The following is a 23,338-nucleotide window of genomic DNA, read 5'->3' as shown; positions in this document are numbered from 1 at the left end:
TTTTTATTTATGCCATTCTTACTTTCTGCCAAGGTTGAGCATCTGTTGACACTCATAATTATTGACTTGTAGTATTATTACCTGTCATTCAAAGCAGAGCAATATTTTCTTTATGTAAGGATTTTTTTTCTTGCTAAATGAATATTTGACTTGGCTTTCCTGTATAGATTTGACATGTTCTAGCCAGTGGAGACCCTAAATCAGGGGTCACCAAACTTGTTGAAACTGAGAGCTATTTCTTGGGAGAGTAATGATCAGTGTTATTATAGTTTTAGAATGTTCATTATAGTTAGTTTTTTAAATTTCATTTTGAGTTCTGTTTTAATTAGTTTTCAGAGCAGCTCTGTTAGTTTGTATTAGTTTTAATTAATTCAAAAATGCTTTGTTTTAGTATTAGTTTTTGTTTTACAAAATGGTGTGTATTACTTGTGCGCAATATTTAATACAAATAAGTAAATACCACTGTAAAATTAAAAAAGCAACGCACTTACCTAGCGTTGCGTTCCGGCTGAATTAAATGAAAAAGTAGGCAAGGCGAGCCATCTGAGCCAAAAGTCAAGCACGCAAAATTGTCGCCTAGGAGCGACGACATCTGAAGGTGCTTTTCTATTGGCTGCTGCTAGATGACGTCACTTCTTTTTTTTTTTTTTCCTTTTTTCTACAGGAGAGCTCAGTATTGTTCATTCGATTTGACATCATCATTGCTCTCCTTTTTAAAAAACAAAAAACAAAAACAACAAATCAATTAAAAAAATTTTAATAAATGTTTTTTTTTTTTAATACATATATATATACATGACGTCACTTCTGTACAACACACTCTCAAACGTGCTTATTCCAGTTAATATTGAAATAAATATACTTAAATCACATTTAAAATCAACCCCAACGGCTCATGCATTAAATGAATTACCAAAAATGAAAACTAAGGACATTTTCACTATAATTATAGCTAGTTTTAGTTAGTTTTGTAAAAGTAAAATGTAGTTTGAGTTTTCGTTTTTTAAAAAGCCTTTTCTTTTGTATTTTATATCATTACACGGAAATTATTTTTTAATTTTAGTTATTTAGTTAGTTTTTAATTGACTAAATTAACCTTGGCACTGCAAAGCTAGCAGTTTCATACACATTGCTGAAATAAGGAATTTGTTCAAATAATTTGGGGGTAAACCTCATCATCGTCATCGCGCCAGCTAGCATGGCTCAACGCAAGTGAACTGGACAATTGCAGAAAAGAAAAAAAAAAAGACAGTTGACGATTCCCACCTGCCCACCCTGGCTACTGACCCTCCCACGCATACTTTACCTCCTCGCTGTAATGGAGAAACTGAAGCCCCTGGTTTTCTTGTCAGGAAATATATTGTACTGTATTATTATTTTTCAAACCACAAATAACATGGTTCAGTGGAATAGAAGTAATGGGCAAGAAATGAAGAAGATAGAGTGGATATTGGAGAGCTTGTTGACATTAATCACCCCATTTGTTGACTGCATTCTGGCGATAGGGACTCTCCACGCTTAGCTTTTCAGCCACAGTTAGACCATTAGTTGCAGTTTGACGGTTCAGTCTCATTTGGCTTGTTGCTTAGCGTGTGGCAGTCGGGCCTTGTTCAAAAGAAATAATACATGCTATACATTCTGTTCGCTATAATGTTTAATCAAGGAGTACTTTTCAGACATGCCCGAGCACAAGCACGTCGCGCTCCCTGTATGGGTTTTGTGTTCAAAAGCGAGGCGAAAATGCAAGCATGTCACGCGTCTTAATGTCCTGCCAGGGTGTCATGGTACGCTCTGAATAGCTCACTCCTCCTCTGTGTTGCCTCTCACTCTTTCCTCCCACACCGCTCAGCTCGCGGATGCACCATTCCCGCCTGAGCGTCCCACACTGTCGTTGAATGACAGTTTTGTCTTCGGATGACACATGACAAGCCCCTCCTCCTATTTTGTCTTTCCTCTGTATATTGCCACTTGTCTTTCATTCCTGCAAAGCATCGTGTATCTTTCCATACAACAATCTTGCCCATGCATGATTAAACAAATGGTGGATGCATCACAGCACAAGTGCTAGTTTCTGAGAATGTGTGAACACACACCACAGTCACTAAAACATCCGCAATAAATCATTTAGCACGCTTTACCGCCAAGAAAGCGATGACATCACCAGGATGGCATCACAGTCAAATGTACACTTTTTCTCTGCAGTGTGACTAATGTCCTAATTGACATTTTCAACTCTATCGCTAGGGAGAATGGAAAAGTTAGGAATATAGTTTTTTTTCCATTAACTCTTTGACTGCCAAAAACGTTAAATAACGTTTAGTAAAATCCTAGGGAGGAGTGCCAAAGACGTTAAAAGACGTTTGTTTCAAAACAGAGGTGAAACTAACCATTTTCTATTGTTGATTACTGAAAAACGGAATAAGGTAGAAACAAACTTTTTTTCTGATGAAAGATGAGAGTCCAATCTTTCATTTGATAGTATGTGTGTTTCCATAGTCCAAACACTTTTTCTGTGGACCTTGAAAGATCAGTCAAAATGCTTAAATCGGCTGGCACCCACGGCATCCCTTTTCTGACAACGTCTGGCAGTCAAAGAGTTAACCACATTTATATACCATTAATGCATTTGTTTCATCTAATGCACATACGTTACACGCTCAATCAATTGTGGAAAAGATGGCGATTACTCGTGTGTCCTCAGTTTTGATTGACATTGTTAATGTGGATCTCTTAACATTGTGCTGGTTTACCTAATGCTGTATACAGTAGTGTTTCCGAAGACGTTAATATTTTAATATTTTAAAAGGCGGGCACGAGGGGGTGTGTTGGCCATGAGTGAACAAAAGGCACCGCAGTATGAGCTCATCCGTGAAATAGGTGAGCTCATGTCTTCTGCCTGCTGCTAAAGAGGACGTCTGACAATGGTGGACCTTGGTCAAAAGTGCGACATGTCTCGGCTCGCTTTCACTTGTGGAGGTGTACAACTTTTTTCACAATGTACTGGAATGTAATTACTTTTCTCTGATGGATAGATGGATGGATTAAGGGATTGAGCAGTTATGGTGGTGGGGGGGGGGAGAGAACAATGGACACAACTGTAAAATAGTCCCATTTCTATAAATCTCTTTTATGACATTCCTAGGAGCTCATGATATCCCATCACTGGTTAACTATTTTTGCGCTATATGGTCTTTTTAGGCTACCTGGATGGATGATAGATAGATGTGTGGATGGACCAACAGACAGATAAATGACAGATAGATGAATAGATAGAGAGAATGATACATTGAAGGTCAGACAGATAGACATATAGATGAAGAGATGGACAGACAAGGTTTCTCATTTGTCCACAGGGGAAGATTTTTTAGTTTTTTTTCTTGTCCTTCTGGCGCCTTACGATCAGAGGATGTTGTTAATATTTGTCAACTGTAGGCTTGTGAATCGTTTTAAGACTCTTGACCGTGATTAACGGTTATATAAATAAATTTGACTCGATAAATGGACTGACTGTGAGACATAAGTGGACAGATGGATAGATACTGCAGATGAATGGACAAGCCGATAAAATGGGTGGATGGGCGGACAGATAACATATTCCTTCCTTGGCATAAGCAACTATACGAGCAGACAGACAGATGTACTGTACAGACGAACGGAGACAGATAAATGGATAAACAGTTTAGCAGTGCGAGCAAAGATAACAATCCCGATTGTCAGAGAGCTGTACATAAATTTCTCTTGCTCCTACACACTGACTCATCCGTCCTCTCTCATCTTTTCATCTTTCACTCTCGCTTTCTCTATCTGTGGGTAGCACGTTGGAAGAGAGCCTCCTCGCCCAGACAGACGAGCTGTGACCCCACACAGACTAATGCAACACTTGGCCATGAGCGGCATTATAAAACAAAAAAAAATGCATGCGCAACAAAAGCACAGGGTTCATTTGGACTGCTGATGCTCAGGGAACACAACCGGTGATGGACTCGAAGGCAATCTGTTTGCAGTCATCGTCCTACACGGTCGGTGACCATGCCTGTATGATGTGCTGCATTAGTTATGCCTCTCGAAATACAAACAGGGACTGACCCTTCTTATGGAAGTACACTCTGATTGCCTCTGCGCAGTCATCACACGTGAAATCGCTTCACACGCTTGACAAACTGCCAAAATGTGAAAATCGCACGCGTTCTGCTTTACTAATAAAAGACAATACAGCACTTGAACGTTTTGCTAGAAAACAGGTCATTGTGTTTGTGGGTCTACCACGGGGCCCGTATTGAGCCAGCGTGTACAGTCACAAGTGCCACTTCACTTAACAAGCTACAGTATGGCTCCGATCCCCTCACATTTTTCTTCGTTCTTCGAGCATGGTGAGTTAGCAGTTAATACGTTGAGGTTCATGTTCGAATCTTGGCTTGTATTTTGGATGGAAAAGTCAACAAAAAAAAAAAAGGTAATATAATGATACTATGACCAGCTATTTGTCTCAAAGGTCAAAAAGAAAAAAGAAAAACGGTGTGTCGATTTCGAGTCGTGCCATCCAAACTGTTTCCTGCCAAAGGTTACTGTACAATGCTATCTTCCCGCGATTTGTGTAACCCAAACCTTATCATCAGCAGGCACAGATAAAGAACTGTGTGTATGTTGATGTGTGTTGATTTGAATGCTCCCTGGAGGTTGGCAGAGTGAATTCACTTCACAGGAATGCACAGCTGAGTCTAGCGTTTTTTTTTTTTTTTACATCAAAACACCTTCTGTAACGTTTTTTTTTTTTTTTTGGTAATAGCTCGCTACCGTCGCCCCATGTTGCCACTCGGCTGCTTGCCATGTCAGATTCAGCTACCTGCTATGAGCCGTGCACCAAAATAGCCTTTAAATGTACCGTTTGCATTAATATTGGCCTTTTTTTGGGTCACAGGCTAATGTGGGGGGAAATGTTATCGTAGTTGTGCAGGGACCTGTATAAATAAACAAACATATGCATTGAGAAGAGAGTGAGACAAGCTAACAAGTTCATTTTATTTTCTGTCCATATTTTAACAATTTCCTTTTTCACAGTGTGATTTAGATGTAAAATGGTGGGACTGTGTCATTTTATTTCAACATGAGGTAAACAAACCACCAAAACAAACAACAAATCTTACACATTATTATCTTTATTTGCACCAGAATGTGTATTGTTTTATGTTATCCAGCTAACTAAAAAATACATACATAAATAAATAAACTAACTGAAGTAATCAGATTAACAACCTCATTATTGAATGAATACCCCTGATGTTGTCAAGCGAAAGCAAGTAGTATTATTGCCTTTGTAAAGACAGCCTTTTGTGCCGGTGTTCCTAATGTTGTGGCCAGTGAATGCATCTCCCATCATGTCCTCCTGGCTAGAACACTTCGCTCTCAGCCGCCTACACTTGGTTCCAGAAATAGGCAAATATTCCGGGGGAAGCATGACGGCCACATTGAAAGAGCCGCACACCTTGACGAGGCAGTAAACTGCTATTTGACAGCCGCCGTTTAATCGCATCCTGTCGATTGAGAACACATGTGACACCAAATGCTTTCGAGGTGCATTTTATTAGCCTGAAAACCTGCGGAGAGATTTACATCCACTTTTAAAAGTGTGGATCAGCATCACTATCATATTATATATATGTATATATATCTATTATATATATGTGTGTATATATGTGTGTGTGTGAATTTATATATATATATATATATATATATATATATATATATATATATATATATATATATATATATATATATATATATATATATATATATATATATATATATATATATATATACATACACACACACACACACACGATATCGTTGGCATTGGGCAGGATCATCGTACCTCCAAAATGATTGCTTTCCAGGATCTTTGTTCAACCATTAACATTGCATCGTTATAAAGCGCAAGGCATTTTCAACCGTTTTATTCATTCAATTATTACTATTATTATCATGTGGCTCACTAAGAAGGCTAATACATAAGTATACGTATACTTTAATGCCGCAAACCAATGCTAACTGCAGCCACAAAAATATGCATATAGCCTACAGTTTAATATAATTTAACAGAACAAAAATATAAATGCAAAACTTTTGCTGACTCCCATTTGTCTTTTGTCTAGAATAGATAATAAATTAATTTGTGGACATTGAAAAAAGTCTCCAAGCTCAAGTTCATCATATGAAGAATGCAGCAAAAGTGATTTTTTTGTTTTTGTTTTTGTTTTTTTGTTCAGTATGTACGGTAACTAATGTTTAAATAATATAAATCCAATGTATTACATGACTTCACTACTACACTTTGTTATAAATTTTGATTCAGATATTCCAGTCAGGAGATGCCGAAATAACAAATCCTTAGAGCACATTTAACCACGTTATTTACATAATGATGCAGGTTGTGTGATATAATATCCACAGAGGGATGGGAAAGAAATGCGAATAGCGCCAATTAAAGGTAGCTTGAAGTATGGTGTTGTCATGGCGACGGGTCGAGCAGGCCACATATGAAGTTTAGCTGCCTTTGCTCTTTCTTTTTGTGCCATTTTGTTACCTTAACTGCTGCAATCGCTACCAAAGCAGCTACGGCGAACCTTCTCCTTTCTCTCTCGGGCAGCTGTGTTCTCGCCCGTGTTAGAACACCAGACACTTGGGAACAAGAAGCGGGGGCGGGGGTCGGGGGGGGGGTGTTTGGTGCCACAGGGGTTTACAATCTGCCCCAAGCCAACACACCACCGCCATATTTCTTACAAAATGGCCATCCATGTTTCATTGTTGGCACAGAGAGGTTGAAAGAGGAAGTGTGACACTCTTTCATTCCAGTGACCTTCCTTTTTTCTTTTTTTCCCTTTTTTAAGTTTCAGTCTGATGCAAGTCTTTGCAGGTCAGACATGCCAAGTGAAGCAATTAGTTGGCCTGTGTCAGCATTTTTGTAACTAAATGTGCCTCTGATGCCTTTTCTGCACTCGACTCGGGGATCATTCTACAGTAATATTCTGTACTAAATGCACTGTTATGAAAGACTGGATTTTTTGGTACGCTTGAAATGGATCCTATTGGCAGATATGTTTTGCCTTTAAGTGGTACAATTCGAACACTTAAAGAGGAATTCAACTAAATTTTTGTTGTTGTTGACAATAATATGTGCTATGCAGCTCCACTGGTCTAAATATGTTTTTCTGACTCATTCACTAAAATAAAGTCTCTTCTTTCATCAGGAAAAAAAAGTATATTTCTATCTGTTTCCATTTAGCTGCAATTGGCATTAGAATATAGCTAAGATTCATCATTATTCACAAATCTATTTAGAATTATGAGTAATTAAGGTTTTTTTTCAACATGGCCCTGGTTTATCTCCTTTGCTCTGCTGCCACCTGCTGGCCGCTTCTGTAACAACTACCATTTTTTTCAACCGTTCTTTGCAGTTGAGAGGCTGCATCAAAGCCTTCTGTATGAAAAAAAACAAAAAAACAAACAAACGTATAAATACGTCTTTGGGACACTTATAACATTTAAAATAGAATGTATTTATACGTTTTGGTAAAAATGGCTGGATTTTGCTTCATAGTTTCAGTAAATTACAATAGTAATTTTAATCAGAATGTCTTGTTTAGACTAGTGGGGTCACATATAACATATTATTGTCAAGAATGTTTAAGATTGACTTCCACTTGTTAAAAAAAGCAAACACACACACGGTGGAGTCAGATAACTTTAGATTGGACTTGTTCCGATTGTGGATACAAATCCCATATGTCAGAAATAGCAAACTCGTGCTGCAAGTCAGTGGAAAAACAAAACAACAACGTCAACTGTAAGGTTAAAAAAGAAAGCCTTTCCGTTTTTACTTGCTCAACATACTTCTCGAGTGTTGATTTCTCCGGCTCCGCTGATGTTGATGAAAAGTCAAGGCATAATGACTCAGACAAGTTGTTTGAGTATGTGCGTATAGATGGCAAGCATAGGCAGGTAGACAGACGAGTAGGCAGAGGAGGAGGAAGACTAGCTGACACGTTAACACAGAGGTTGCATATTGCTGTTACGCAACCGCAGACGTGAAGGTGCCAACATGATAACATAGGTGGGCTCATTATGTGACGTGTGGGTGTGTGAGTGAGCGTCCTGTGGGGATTTATCTTTGCCCAGCAGGCACCATATGGTCCAAAGTGTAGACTTCCTCAAAACAACACATACACACACATTTTGTAAACTGCAAAAAAAAAGAAGAAGAAAAAGCATGAACAACAAATGTCAAAGGAAGGATAAGAGACAGTGAGCAAAACATTCAATATTTTGTATCAAAATGTCTATGCAGGAAGTGAGGAAAATGATAAGCAGTCACTCCTGACAGTAACTTTTTTTTTTTTGGTGGGGGGGGGGGGCGTTTTGAACAGCAGGCCTTTTCATAGGGGGTGCCAGGGGGGGTCTACTAAGCCCCTCGAGGTCCATATGGCCAGGAGGCATTCAACACCACTGCAACATGACATGACAGGGCAAGACATTGACTGCATGTGAGCAAGCATATTGTCTTACACTTCAGTTGTGATTTGTGTCCACGTAGTCCACACAGTCCACACACACTCAAAAATCCACTTCTTATTTTTAATACTTGTTTTTCTACACAATGTTGGCGTTTTGTTAACATGCATTTCAGTTCACACTGACTTGTGATTTCCGTGTTGGTAGCGCGACTGGTAGAAAAAGTAGGTCAGTGTTATATACGTACCGCACTCCCTGTGCGTTCAAATACGGTCCTGAGCTCTAATCGGCAGCCCAGTATTTCAGCTCACTGGTAATGCTCCACGCTCACAAACCGGAGGGCACCAGTTTGATCATTAAAAAAATAAAAATAAAAGGTCGATTGTGAGAGCAAAAAAGGTTGGGCTTACGATATTATGCCATTATTTATTCATTAGTCAAGTAAGAGACTTATGTTTTTTGTTTTATTTTCTACCCATAAGTGGCGGCATACATTAAAATAGTTATTGAGTAAACTTTCAGTATCATTTAAGCATGTTGAGGTCTCTTTTTTGGAAATGAAAATATGGTCACCCCAGTGTTGTGTCATACAACTTCTATGCTGAATAAATTCCTAATTAGGACAGTTATTGTTCGCGCATTGTCATATTTGGTGACAAAGATGGATCTGCACTTTGCGCGTTTGCCCTAGTTCCTCGCCGCCAGTCCCTCGGTCCCACTTCCACTGGTATGAATATTTCAAGGCTATCTCCGATTGCAATAGCGCAAGCTAGCGAGGCTAACTGCTAGTCCCATCCACAAGCAACTTATTTTCTTTGTCCCGAAAAGTCACGGCTGTATGAAGACTGTGCCACGTGGTTAGCTGGGCGTTTTGTTGCAATAGCAGACGGGCAAGTCGAAAGTCTTCTGTAAATTGGTCAATTAGAAGAATAGATGCCTAAAAAAAAAACAGACTGACTCTTTGACTAGTCGACTCATCAGTTCAAGACTGTTTGCTTTTAGACCATTGATGGTAAACAAGAAAGTAAAAAATGTTTTTAAGTTTGTTTGCTTGTATTGCCTTCATGATGTTTACATCTGTTGCTCTCCTCCATCCTCTCAGCTTTATTTTCTCCCTTCCAGTCTCATTGATATGCTCAGTCTTGATATTGATCCCCCCCCCCTGTCCTAATTGGCGCACAAGTCATTACAGCTGACATTTCTCACATTAAATATCAATCAGCTGGGCTCTAATCACACTCGCAAAAGGAAAACAAATCTCAAGGGAGGCATTTGGCGGCTTGGAAATCTGATTTAGTCAACATTTGTCCTTCTGTCAAATGAATACGGAGTACAAACTAAAGAGGCTAATGCACTTATTTGCTAAGATGATAGAAGAGGAGAGCCATGCGTATAGCAGCTAAATGAGGGCAAACCAGAAGAAACAACGATCCTGCCTGGGGCCAACACAGCTATAAAGCGTATTTAAGAATGTGAGGGGGAAAAAAAATACTATGATGGACTGTTTGCTGAATGGGAGAAAGATGAGATCATCTTTGAGAAAGAAAGCAACCAAGGTTTCACCTATACTTACCATAAGATGTGTACAGCGAAATTGTTAAAGATAAATAAACTACCACTTATAACATTAAGAAATATTAAATGATTATTTATATGAATATTTATATTTAAGTGACTTGAATTATTTAAATGCCTTATTTTTAATCATAACAAATGCATTAATTTAAAAATGATACCCTGCATTTTAGAACATTGAAGCTATATAGATTTAAAAAATAAATTCAAAAATAAGATGTAAAACAATAGTTTAATACAACTTCAATAATTTAGAATAACTAAACTCATTTAATTTTAATGTATACAAGTGCAGCTACCATTTTGTTATAAAAATGTTTTCCATGTTTTAAATGTGTTAAGAAATTAAAGTTAGCAAATACACTTTTATTCATTATTTTTAACGATATTAAAAATATTTTTCAGAATATACTTTTCAAATATACTATTGCTTTCTTACTTTATTCTTTGTAGTATTAGCGGGGCGGGGGACACATTGCCTGTCTACATGTAAGACAGAATGTACAGTGGCTAACTGTCAATGATGAAAAATGTGAGCGTGTAAAGTCCCAGTCACACTCTGGGCACAGGAATTGTGAATCCACCCTTCCTTCCTGTCAGCACCGTGCTTGTCACTTGACACTATTGACGCTATTCAGTGTCATGTCACATGTGACACTATGCTGGAGTGTATACTCACAATTTAAGTCATTCATGACAGAATGTGCACACTGACTGCACAGCTGATAAAGACCCATTAAATAACACTGCATGTGAAAACTAATTGTGGAGGGAGTTTCCCAATACAACAAATGGGCAAAAGTATTGGGACAGTTACAGGAAGTAAAAAAAATGATCAAATTTAAATACTACTAAAATAACATTTAAAATGAATTAAATAATGTGCCATATGTATTCGTTCTTAGATCTGTTAAATTTTTTTTGTATGTGTGAAATAAAATGTTAAATTGTAAATACTATTAAAATAACATTCAAAAATGAATTACAAAAGAAAGGATGTAACGATATCCAAACATTATGATACGATATTATTACGACATAAAGTTTACAATACGATAATTATCACAATATAGTGGGAAGGTTGTCGATATTAAAAAATGGTCACAATATTGTAGAAAAATGAGCTCATACTAGAACCCCCCCCCCCCACAATATTGTGCTTTTGTACATAACAGCAATGCATACAAACCACCTACAATCTCTAATAACACATAATATTGAGACACTTACTTGCTAATGCATCCACACATTGAGTTCCTCCACATATCGACTCTGTTCACAAGCATATTATATGTTCCCCTTCATCTGTCGATTAGCGTGGATTTTAAAAATAGAAAGGCCAAAACATGCTTTAAGAAAATTAAACTGCACTGAAAAACTAGCCACCAGAGGGAGCTAGAACTGCGCAAATGGAAATAAACCTGACTTTTTTACTAGATGTGCTGCTTTTAATGACGATGATATCGTGGCAGTTTTAATATCGCAATATCACAATATTGCCGTTATCGTTACATCCCTAATCAAGCTACGTCTCATATTCTTTTAGTAGAGATATGCACGACTCTAATATATAATATTTGCCACGCCCATTCAAATGTCCGAATTGCCACCCATTTGTGGACAGCACCAGTTTCAAAAAACAAAACAAAATGGAACAGCGATAACAATATCTTAGCTCGGAATGCACTGAACACGTGCGATCACAGATCAGTGAGTGTTGTGCGAGACATAAGTTAGAGGTTACTAGTATTGGTAATCGATGCAAGACAACCCAATACTTTTGTCCGCGACAGTAATGTGGAAAATGAAATGGCAGGAGTATGATGCACATTCACTGCACCTGAAATGCACACAGTGTGCTTTGGAGACAAGTAAACAAAAAGCCCGGGACAGCAGCAGCTGTATGACAAAAAGTGTGGGTACTCCTGAAACAGTGCAGCGTGGCCCAGCGGCGCTAATGTGGGTCACGAGGCCGCAGATTCCCAATGTCACAGGAGACTTCCTCTTCCAGTGCTCCACACAGGATATGAGCAATTTCCTATGGGCTTTGCCACTCCAAAATTCCCAAAAACAGTCAACACCGGGGTATTTTGAAAGATAACGCATCATCATAATGATCGTGTCATAAATGGCTGCTTTGCTAACAAACAATGTCTGAGTATGTTCAAGGTGTGGAAGAACATGCGCACCTTTTTTGAAAAATTAACAATCACACAATGCTTTGAATGACTTGCTGTTGTGTAGGAACACGATAGTTAAAGTGGATAAAACATAAATGTGAAACCACTTTTTAGCATTGTGGTTGGAGCTGCTGTGTTTTATTCATTTCATCAGTGCAAATGAGTCAGCTTTGCCACATGGATTGGCATTTCCTGCCAAGGCTCATGTTTGGCAAACTATTAAAACAATCTTAACAAATAGTAGCACACTACCAGCTGCAAGACAAACCAGAGATGGAAGTTCATATTTATTAATTTTATATTTTTAAGTAATTTTACTGTCACATTGATTTTTTTTTAAACGCCTAATATAAAATCCACAGTATATTTTACATTTTAAAATATTTATTTTAACTCATTCACTGCCATTGAAGGCTATAGACGTCAAAAATGAATTTGTACTTGTTTCACGTTTTTTTCCAGTTTTGTTAACAAGGGTATGAAAACCTAGAATTTTTTTATTGTACATTTAGAACAAATATAAAAATTGTGATTAATTTTGAGTTAACTATTGAAGTTATGCGATTAATTACAATTTAAAAAAATAATTAAAAAAAATAAAATATTAAAAATTAGGGGCGTCACACGATTAATTTTTTCAATTCTTTAACTCATTCACTGCCATTGACGTCTATAGCCGTCAATGGCAGTGAATGAGTTAATTATATATGTGCATATATATATATATATATTGTGTGTATAGCAGTGTTACCTTTGTTGTCTTTAGAATAAAAATACATTAACGCGGAAGTATTTCAAATATTTGTAAGCATCCATCCATTATCTGACCTGCTGTGTGTGCAGATATTCTACCGTATATAATGTGTTTATCATGGGTGAAATGAAAGCTTTTAAAAAGCTCTCTGTCATTACGCTCTCTAATTGTTGGACTAGCCAGGACACACCGCTCATGCTGTATGTTATTGTTCAGAGTTGTGCATGGGAGTAATAAAGCCTGGGAGCAAAAAAAACATTAAAACAAAAACAGTAAAACAACAATGGAAAGGCCTGACTTACCTTTCACATCAACCGCTGTAAAAGCTTGAACCCTGCTGAAAAGCGGGGCGGCTGATGTTACATATTGTGTGGGAAGTTAAATAAATGTAAAATTTTACACAGAATTCCACAACCTACTATTCTCCTTTTTAAATTGAGTCAGTAAGAGGGATACATATAGTTTATATAGCTGTATATGAAAGGTTTAGCTTTGTTGGCTCCCACCAGGTTTTCTTAGGCCTGCCTGCTGCTCAGGTTACGAAAGAGAAGTTGCATAAAATGCGCCCGAGGAACAAAGTTTGATGATGAATCACAACTCCTGACTCGGTCGGGCGCGGGGAGTCGAAGGAGGAAGAGCACGCGGAGATAAGCAAACACACCTCAGAAGCAATATGACAGGCGAAAGAATGCGGGGAGGAAAGGGGCCGATAGAAGATGATGGAAAGAGGAGCACATCGCGCGGGGGCCGGGGGTAGGAAGGTCAGGGATGTCGCGGCATGTTAGTCAAAATGCGGGGTGGGGTTGCTGTTGTGACAGCAGGGTACGGACGTGGTGGTGGGAAGCGCTCACATGACCCGGCGTCAGGCCCTGGAGGAGGATGCCACAAAGCCTCCCCCAACCACTTGTGTACTGTGTTGATGATGGGGGTGGGAAAGCAGGAAGACTGAGTGTCAAATGTAGTTTTTCTGAGCTTATACAACGGTAACATTCCCCGACCATGCCTGTAACTTAAAACACTCGTATCGCAAATGATCTTTTTCCAATAAAATCAATTGTAAGGTGATTAATCCATTCCAACTCCCCCCAAAAATACATTTTTTAATGCTTTTTAACACAGAAAATAACAGTCTATAACATTGTACTTGACAAAAACATGCATTAATAACACAATAAAATAGAATGTGTAGAATAGAACAGTTTGTCCATCACCTTCTGGTGTGTGCAACTTGGCCACCAGGGACGGTATTATACAGTCATGTGGAGACAAACAAAGAAGACTTTCACAACTACTGTGAGTGACTTAAGTCATTTTTCACAGAGGATAAATAATATTTGTGAGGACAGTAAATCCCCGTCTGCTTTGAGTGTAATTCCACCATCGCTCACTAGACGGTGACACACTATTTAGTTAAAGACAATTTGAAAGAACAACAAAACGGTATTTCAGCACAGCCTAATTTTTATTGAAAATAATTTACTGTCATCCTGTGTAATCCTGCTTTTTATGCCGACAAAGTGACAGCTGTAGGTTCATTTTATAATGTACGACTTTGTCAAGATTATTGATGTACATTGTGAGATGATAAGTTTGTTAGTTTGGGGGGGGGGGGGGGGACCTACTAAACTAAACTAAAATCTGCCAAATGAATGCTAGACCATCTATGACATTTTGCATTGTTTGTTAGCATTAAACTCTGTGGATTTAAAGCAATGCTGCTGTATATGATTTGTTTTAAAATACACAATACACTCTTTGTTCTAAGCTATGCTTAGTTTGACAATAAATCAAAAGAACAGCTCAAAGCCTTTTTTCACTATTGACCATTGTTCACTGCCACCAGCAGTCGAACTTCAGTTTCTCAATTTTTGCATGCTAGTCAAAGCAACTAATCGGTCAAATGACAGCTTATGTTTCAAAAATCTTCTAAATCAGGTCACTTCTATCTCAAGGCACTCCTGTACGCAAAAATGGAATGGCTGTGCCACTTTTTGGTGCACACAAACGCTAGGCTTTTAGTAAGTACACACATCTTCCGAATGGTCGACAGGCAATTGCCACTTCCAAGCGTAATGGCAAGAAGACAAAAGGCTTTTTTCTCACTTTGTGTCATAAAAAGCCACATGTCAAGAAGATAACACAAAACACTGGATATCCTCCATTGTTGTCTGTTTGTTCTTCTTGGGTGGGCTGCGTAGCACTGCTGGGATTGTTGCTATCCAGCAATCACCATCCAGCCCTCCATTTTCTATACCGCTCACGCTCACCATGTTCAGGGTTGCAGACAGCTGGATCTTACTAGTCGACAGACATAGAGACAGACAACCATTTATACTTGCATTCACATGGTCAGTGAGAACTGAACTAGGGCTGCCACTACTTTAGAATCAATTATTCAATTGATTATTCCATTGATTACTTTGGTAATTTAAAAAAAGAATACAATAAAAGATCTAGTCTCGACTGTCACACTTGCTTGCTCTTTATTTTTCGTTCACATTTCCCACAATGATCACTTCACTTTACACCAGTGCTTCTCTGTTGCCAAGATGGAATTTTCGCAGTTTTGGGTGGTCGGTTTTAGTAGTGCAGGAAATTTAAAAAAAAACACCACATTTAATTCATCATTCATAATGAGATACGCTTGGTAAACCACAACAATGGAGGCTGACAAGAGGATTTACTTCTTGGGTAAAGGGCCTGAGGTCACAGTGCAGCAAAATGGTGACTGTAGAGTTTGATACTAAGGCGCTCAGAGCAATGGCACAGCAACAGGTCAATAACAAATATACATGGCCAGTCGTGCTTCACGTCAATCACGGAACTCTGGCTGACCAGCTACTACAAATAGTGCCTGTTTTTGCCAATGAAACAAGTGCCAAGATGTGTAGGTGTCATAAAGTGGCTAATGCTAAAGGGAATTATTAGCTAGCTAATAGTACTTTTGGTCAGAGTGAGATTACACTTGTGGAATCACAATTTTTCTAAATGGAAGTCACAGCCCGTCTGACTATAGCCACATTTCCACGAAATGGTCCAGACTAGGGCAGCTCAATGGAATAGTGGTTAGCATGTCAGCCTCAAAATGAGAATATCCAACAATGCATCTCCTCTCCATGGATTGATGTGCGGAATGGTTGCACAAATTCGTCTATTTTTTGGCTTCTTCCCTTTTCACTTTTACATCCTATTATGTAAAGGAAGTGAAAATTGTCTGTCAACCAATCAACGGACAGTACTCTGGTTAGTTCCATCCTAAACAAGCCTAATCATACTAATACAAAACAAACAGGGCTGTATCAATTAGATATTTTGCAACCTTTATATCCATCCATTTTCTGTACTCATCCTCATTAGGGTGGTGGCTAAGCTTCAGCCTACCCCAGCTGACACGAGGCAAGAGGTGGAGTACACATTGGACTGGCCACCAGTCAATCACATGCTTAATAGCATATTTGACGACCCGTTACAATGGAAATATCCCAAAACCTGAAATGAACAATGCTTGTAGCAAACAAAGAAATAGATCAGTCAACTGAAGACATCAATCAAACCATCCCAGACATGAAGATGATTTTCTTCTGCTGACTGGTCTCAGAAAGCTCCCAGTCAAAATGTTGGAGCCAGATGTTATGGGAGTGCGTCTGTCATTATATTCAAGTAGAGAAACTCCCAGAGAAGTATCACGCAACGGTAGGCACTTATGCGGTTTCACCCCAGAATCGTGCACAATTACACAAATAGCAGAAACTCATCTTCCCTTTCTCTAAATGCATGTATGCACTAAAGTGGTTGCGTACGGCCGTCTGAAGGGCAGGCCTTGCGTTCGACGGTGCTAAATAAACAACCAGGAAATGTTCCAAACCATAAGTCTCGTGGCGAAGACTGAAACCACACCCAAACCTCAGGAAATCTCTCCGTCTGAAGGCAGCACAGAGCTTATAGGAAAGACCTTAATATTCCAGACAGTATTAGGGTGCTTTCACATCAACAGCCTTTAGTTTGTTTTAAACAAACTTTTTGTGGTTCATTTGGACAGGTGTGAACACAGCAAACAAACTGTGGTGCGGACCAAACCAACCGGTCCTCCAGAGGAGGCGGTCACGGTATGGTTCCAAATGCACTCTAGCGCGGTTCCTCACTACACAACCGCCATTCATATTTACCCTTAACATGTGATGTGATGCATTGAAAGCTAGCTATGGAGGACCAAAACTGCCAAAATTAAAAATAAATAAATGACTAAATAAATAAATAAAAGTGAAAATAGAAACGGATATAAAAAATATAATTACAAAATTAAATAAAAATAAATAAATGTAAATGTAATAAAAATAAATACAAAAATAAGTATATAAATATAATTAAATATCAATCAACGAATAAAAACGTTCTGCCTTCACATTAATTTATTTTATGCTGCAGACGCTCTGTCAGGTCGAAATGTTATTCAAATGAGGGGGCGGTCCTTAGCAAGTCTTGGGCTTCGCTGTTGCAGAGCGTTTTTATTTATTGATTGATATTTAATTCTATTAATATATTTATTTCGACATTTGTTTTAATATTTATTTATTTATTTAGAGGTATGTATATGTATATATATATATATATATATATATATGTGTATATATATGTGTATATATGTATATGTATATATATATGTGTATATATATGTATATGTGTGTATGTATGTATATGTATATGTGTGTGTGTATATATATATATATATATATATATATATATGTCACAGATATATGTATATGTGTATATATATATATATATATATATATATGTGTATAATTATTCTTTTATATCCGTTTTTATTTTCACTTTTAGTTATTTTGTCAATTTTGGTGCTTTTGGTCCTCTATCGCCAGCAGGATGAAGTAAGGTGTTCTGGATAAGCTCTGACCATGCTCGAAAATCTTTATGGTGAACGTAAACAGAAGTAAATTATCTTTGTTGTATGCTTATAAAAATATTAAGTACACTTGGCTATTTACTGGTTTGTGGTATTCTGGTGTTTTGCCAGATACTCCTAATTATGAAAACATCAACAATTTATACTCGACAATAAGAGAAGAGTCTGGTCTGTTGCGATTTTGGTATGCAGAACCAAACCGAGTGAAACAGATACTTCATAAAAACCCATCAACAGATTCAGACTAGAGAGAGCTAACGACATCTGTGAAAGCACCCTTAGTTATTATGCCTTTACCGCATTCTGCCAAACCAGTCATCAAAAATGTGGTAGCAATGTCACCGAACAAAAGCTACTAACCCACACGGGGATGCTATGCTGTAAGTAACTCGTCCAGTCTAACTAGATCATTTGGCCTACTTTCTTTTTTGGGTGTTCTGTGATTATCTCAAAATGGTCAGAAGTGCATTTGGCTGATTTTGCGACACCAACTGCTCTGTTGCTTTAGTCTTTCACAACTTCTGCAATTCTTTGCAGGATACCTCCCAATGACTGGACTCTATCACTGATATTAAGTGAGGCCATGAATCTATTTAAAAGCATAAACACCACAGTGCTTTAAAACCAGCGAGTCACATCCAAAAACACTGCCTCTCCTCCCGTTGCTTCACGGGTACCGGCTAAAGACATGTCCAGACATCACAGTGTACGGAATGCTGGGAATGGGAGGAATTCAGGGGCATTCCCATCCACGGCGCAGCGTGCTCCACAGGGAGAAGGCCGCTCCCTGACTTGCGGGGGAAACGGGGCAAGCATCGGCTCACACAGATCGGCCCTTGTCAGGCCGAACAAGACTCGGTTTCTTTTCGATAAGTAGCGCGGCAGAAATTCTGGAAAAGGGTAACTCCTCCGGGGGGGAAAAGCACATAGGATGTCCGAAATGCGAGCCATCAGCAACATGAGAATCTGACTTTACCAACCACACTGAAGTTCAGTGTGCGGAGAAAGTTACTGCGCAGTAATGTAGCTAAACTGCAATCTTGATGGAATATTTGTCCAGCAGCAAACGTGCTGCCATCAATAAGCTATAGTAACAAGTTCAATTTGTATAAACAATCAATTTCTATCCAAATTTGTATGATTTTCTCATGACAAGTGTTTACTTTTACTTGACTGTAGCCCATTGTAGAGTTACAGCATTAGAGGAGCAGAATGGACTTTCTCCTGACTGGACAAAGTTGCTGTTGCATTTAAATGAGCTAAATCCTCATGGGCGGGTAGAAGACAAACAGGAAGTGGTTATTCCACTCTTTGCTATGGCAATGCACGCGAATGGTGGCTCCAATTACAAGGACGGCAATCAACCTTCTGGTGAAAAGACACACTGATGGAATACATGACAACTTGTTTACGGAAGTTAAACAATGATTCCGCATGACCTCAAACAAGAACTCAGCAAGTTGCACGGGATTTTGAATTGGTGCATTGAGGCCTTTAGACAAATCTCCTGAGACCTTAGCAAATCTCCTGAGACTTCAACTGAGTGAGCTTTGGAAGGATTAACTCCCACTTTTGTGGAAAACTATGCCTAAAAAGTCAAACAAAACTTCCGAGTTCAAACCATCATTATGCCTTCATAAGCGGTGTTTTGTTGTTGTTTTTACATTTTACAGCAGTAAATACATCTCTGCCATGGCTGATCATTTACAATATGGGCAAAGCATTAATAAGGCAACAATAAGAGCACAAACATGCACACACACTATTGTACTTAACTATTTAAACTTTTTTTAAACATCTAAGTAGTAGTTTAAAGCTGCTGAACACAGAAAATTCCATTTTGAATCGCTAATGCCACCTGTGGCCGAAAAATGAAACTGCACACACCCTTCTGCACGTACACAACGCACACGGCGTCACATCCGCAGACAGAGGGTGGGAAATTCGAACCAGTCTGAAAACTATTGGCCCAGAGGCTTGCCGAAGTACCCATTGCAAACAGCTAAGCAGGGATGTGATTTTTCCGCTAATTCGCGGAATTCCGCTTTTTTTTATCTCCCCCCTCAAAAAAAAAATATTCAGATTTTTTTTTTTTTTTTTTTTATATAGTAGTTCATTGTGTATGCACATGACTCCGACAGATAACATCTTCTGCTATAACAAAGACATTTGTGGTATGCTCTAATATGAGTTACTTTTCATTTGGTCATGATACAATTATTTGTTCATGAAATTTGAACTCTTCAACATTATTTATGTGTTAACTTAGTAATCACATTAGTTAGATATGATGATATTCTCAGTGATAGTTTTTAAAAGCAAAGACAGTCCAATGTTTTTGAATGTGACTGATTTTGAGTTGATTAAAACTGCCATTTTATATGGGATAGTTCAATATACATTGAAAATTTATGCTGTTGTTTTGTCTATTTCTTTGTCATGTGAGTGCATTGAAAGTACTTAAAAACACGGAAAACCCATGAGCTCCCTGGACCTAGCTGGGTGCCAGCGGCCCCCAGACCCCCGGCTAAATTTTCAGATAATTTCACTTTGGTCAAATCACATCCCTGGCTAAGGTGATACTCTACTAATTTGACGATGGTCCAGTCATAAATGGTCAAATGAAAAGGCTATTGTAAAGATATTTTTGGGCAATTTGTTACATCGAGCAGTTTGCGTCGTCATTATCATGATTGTGCCGCATTTAATAAATGTGTTAAATGTTAAAAATCAGTATGTGTGTACCTTGTTTTATTCAGGTTATTCAGCAAAAAAACACTGTGCACATTGCAGTTCTTGACTCGGAACATCGCTGACCACGATGCGCAGGCTAAATCAACTCAGTTGTCACTTAAGATTTAACGCAGCTGCTGCACAGGCCCTTTTTTTTTTTTTTGGTTTAATTATCGCATTGAGTAACTTGATAAAGGGAGGCTAATACAGTTGAGAGGAATGCCAGAGAGCTACAGCGAAGGAGAATAGAAAACCACAAGCTTGTACACAACAGAGCCTCCGAAATAGCACTCTGACGCTCGGGGAGCAGAGGCAGCCTGTAATTCAGTGAGGAGTCTATATAGTGATTAAGTCTGGTGTCAAAATGAGAAAAAAAAAAGAGAGAAAAATGTTGAAACCACCCACTCGTGCTGGCAAGCATCCGACTCCAGCAGAAAAGCCTGATTTATCACTATGAGATCAATAAGCAGTTTGAATGCAAAGCTGACAGTATATGTGTGGTCAAAACAGCCGACGCCGTCAGCGTCACCGCGATTGTGGCAGCGAGGTCACGATGCCACAACCCAACCCCCCCTTAACCATGGCAAACCACTTCACGTGACTACCTCCGTGACATAAAAAATATATATCTGGCAAATATGTTGAAAGCAGGAAGTGAAACCCTCAAGCAAAGTTGAAAAGAAAGAAGAGCTTATCGCGCCACCATTTTACACCAAAGGGCAAATTCTTCAGTTATCAGATGTTTACGCTACCGCCTCCGATTCAAACAGTCAAAAGATGGAGGGCGGGTTAACGTTCACACTAATCTGTCTTATAAACAGCAATAAACGCTCTTATCAAGCAACAGTTTGAGGCAGAGTTCAATTTCAACCACGCGCGTATCATGACGCCGTTTAAACAGAAGGCTCGCCTTCATTGCAACCGATAATTACTTATAGTTGGTTTTCTAGTGGGAAATTGGACTCCTCTGTGCAAACCAAAGATTTCAGCCACACTCTTCGTAATTTGCTACAGTTGAAATAACAATATGGCTCCAGGGTCAAACTGTCACCATCATAAAACATTTAGTCTACTGTACAGACAATATTTGGATTGACATTTAACAGTCTTCGACCTGCCGTACACGTGTAAAAAAAAAAATAAAAAATAAAAAATAAAAACAAAAGAGCTTACATGGACAAAAAAATCAAACAAATAGCAACGTATTCCAATTAAAGAGTGAGGTGTGAAATAGTTTATCATTAGATTGTTGTTTAATAATGTCTTGCTTTTTAACTTTGACACGAACATGTAAAAAAATATCTTAAATACAAAACTGATTAGTGACGACATGCAGATCACGATTCTCTTTTGGACAAAAACAGAAACCGTCTAACTTAACTTTGATAAGTTACAACCCACTGAGTTTTACCAACTTTCAGCATTAGTAAAGCCAAAGAAAAAGTTCATCCTTTAAGGAGCGTCAAGTACGAACATCTCATAAGATATGCTAACTGAAGTTTTGAGCAACTTTGAAGGCATATTGCCGCCCAAATTGTTCAGGAATTACAACTTGCAATGTGTTTAACCTCTCAAGTTCCACTGTATTGTATATGTAGCGTACGTCTTATTTTGACGTCCTCACCTGATAGATGAAGCAATCAGCTCCGTGGCCACGTCGGCCAAGGCAAAGACGCTGACTCAGGAGCTTCGCAGGTGCACTACCCGCTGTCTCACATAACTAACATACTGACTCACACATACAGTACATATGTGTCATGTAACACCTGTCTGACATTGTCAATTCAAACTGAGCATTTTTTTTTTTTTATACCGCTCGTATTGGCTATCATGAGATCATCTGCATGCAGGCGCTATAGTTTGGAGGACTACAAGTGTCATGCAAACAGGAACACAAGCAAGAGTAGGCCACTTTTAAGGTGGCAATCAATGGGAAACTTCTGTTTTCATTTAACGGAACGTTTGAGCGCAAGTAAGATTATACCGTTGGTAGCCTTACTTCCTGTTATGTTGCACAAACGACAACCCCCATTATTTACAAGCTGGGGGAGGAAGTATTGTAACTTTTCAGAGCAAAGGCAAAGCAGTGATGTGATTATGGATGAGCTAAACTTGAAAGCAGAGGAACCACCTCTGAATTGAAACACTCATGAAGCTGTACAATTTGAATAAACTGAAATTAATAAATTAGCACGTTTGGCTTATTTTTTTGGTGACAATTATGGTAACGTATCCAAAGGATTTGCTAGGATTCATGCACTTCTCTTTTTCTTTTGACTTTTTGGAAAGACTTATTCAAAAAGGCAGGCCTCTAGAATGGAATGACACGAAACCTCAGCATACCTCATGAAACAAATTCATTAAGTTGTTGTGCCTTTTCCTCAGGCTTTTTGTGACACTTTCCTGAAGGACTTGTTTCAGATTTTAAGGGAAGATGGTGACTGTTTGGTACGGCACTTTTTTTTTATTAAAGATGCCTTTAAAAATATATATATTTTAATATACAAACTTTCCTTGGTTTAAGACATAACCTTGTCTGTTTCCCGTGCGCGGACATTATTTTAAGTCGTAACGTGGTAGGTAACTAACCTACTTTCGAGTAAAGGCATAATGCGTGGGAAAAAAAACACTTCTAGGCCATAAATATAAAAACATCAAATGAAAAACAAG

The 23,338-nt window shown here is 38.4% G+C and overlaps 1 protein-coding gene across 1 annotated transcript in view; it reads left to right on the top strand.

Annotated features, from left to right (window-relative positions):
• The window catches only part of LOC144052089 (succinate receptor 1-like), a 173,570-nt gene that overhangs the window by 4,321 nt on the left and 145,911 nt on the right, over nt 1-23,338 (top strand). The gene's annotated exons all lie outside the window — the stretch shown is intronic.

This window comes from Vanacampus margaritifer, chromosome 5 (genome assembly GCF_051991255.1).
Source record: "Vanacampus margaritifer isolate UIUO_Vmar chromosome 5, RoL_Vmar_1.0, whole genome shotgun sequence".
NCBI classification, from domain to species: domain Eukaryota; kingdom Metazoa; phylum Chordata; class Actinopteri; order Syngnathiformes; family Syngnathidae; genus Vanacampus; species Vanacampus margaritifer.
This window is presented reverse-complemented; position numbering and strand designations above follow the sequence as displayed.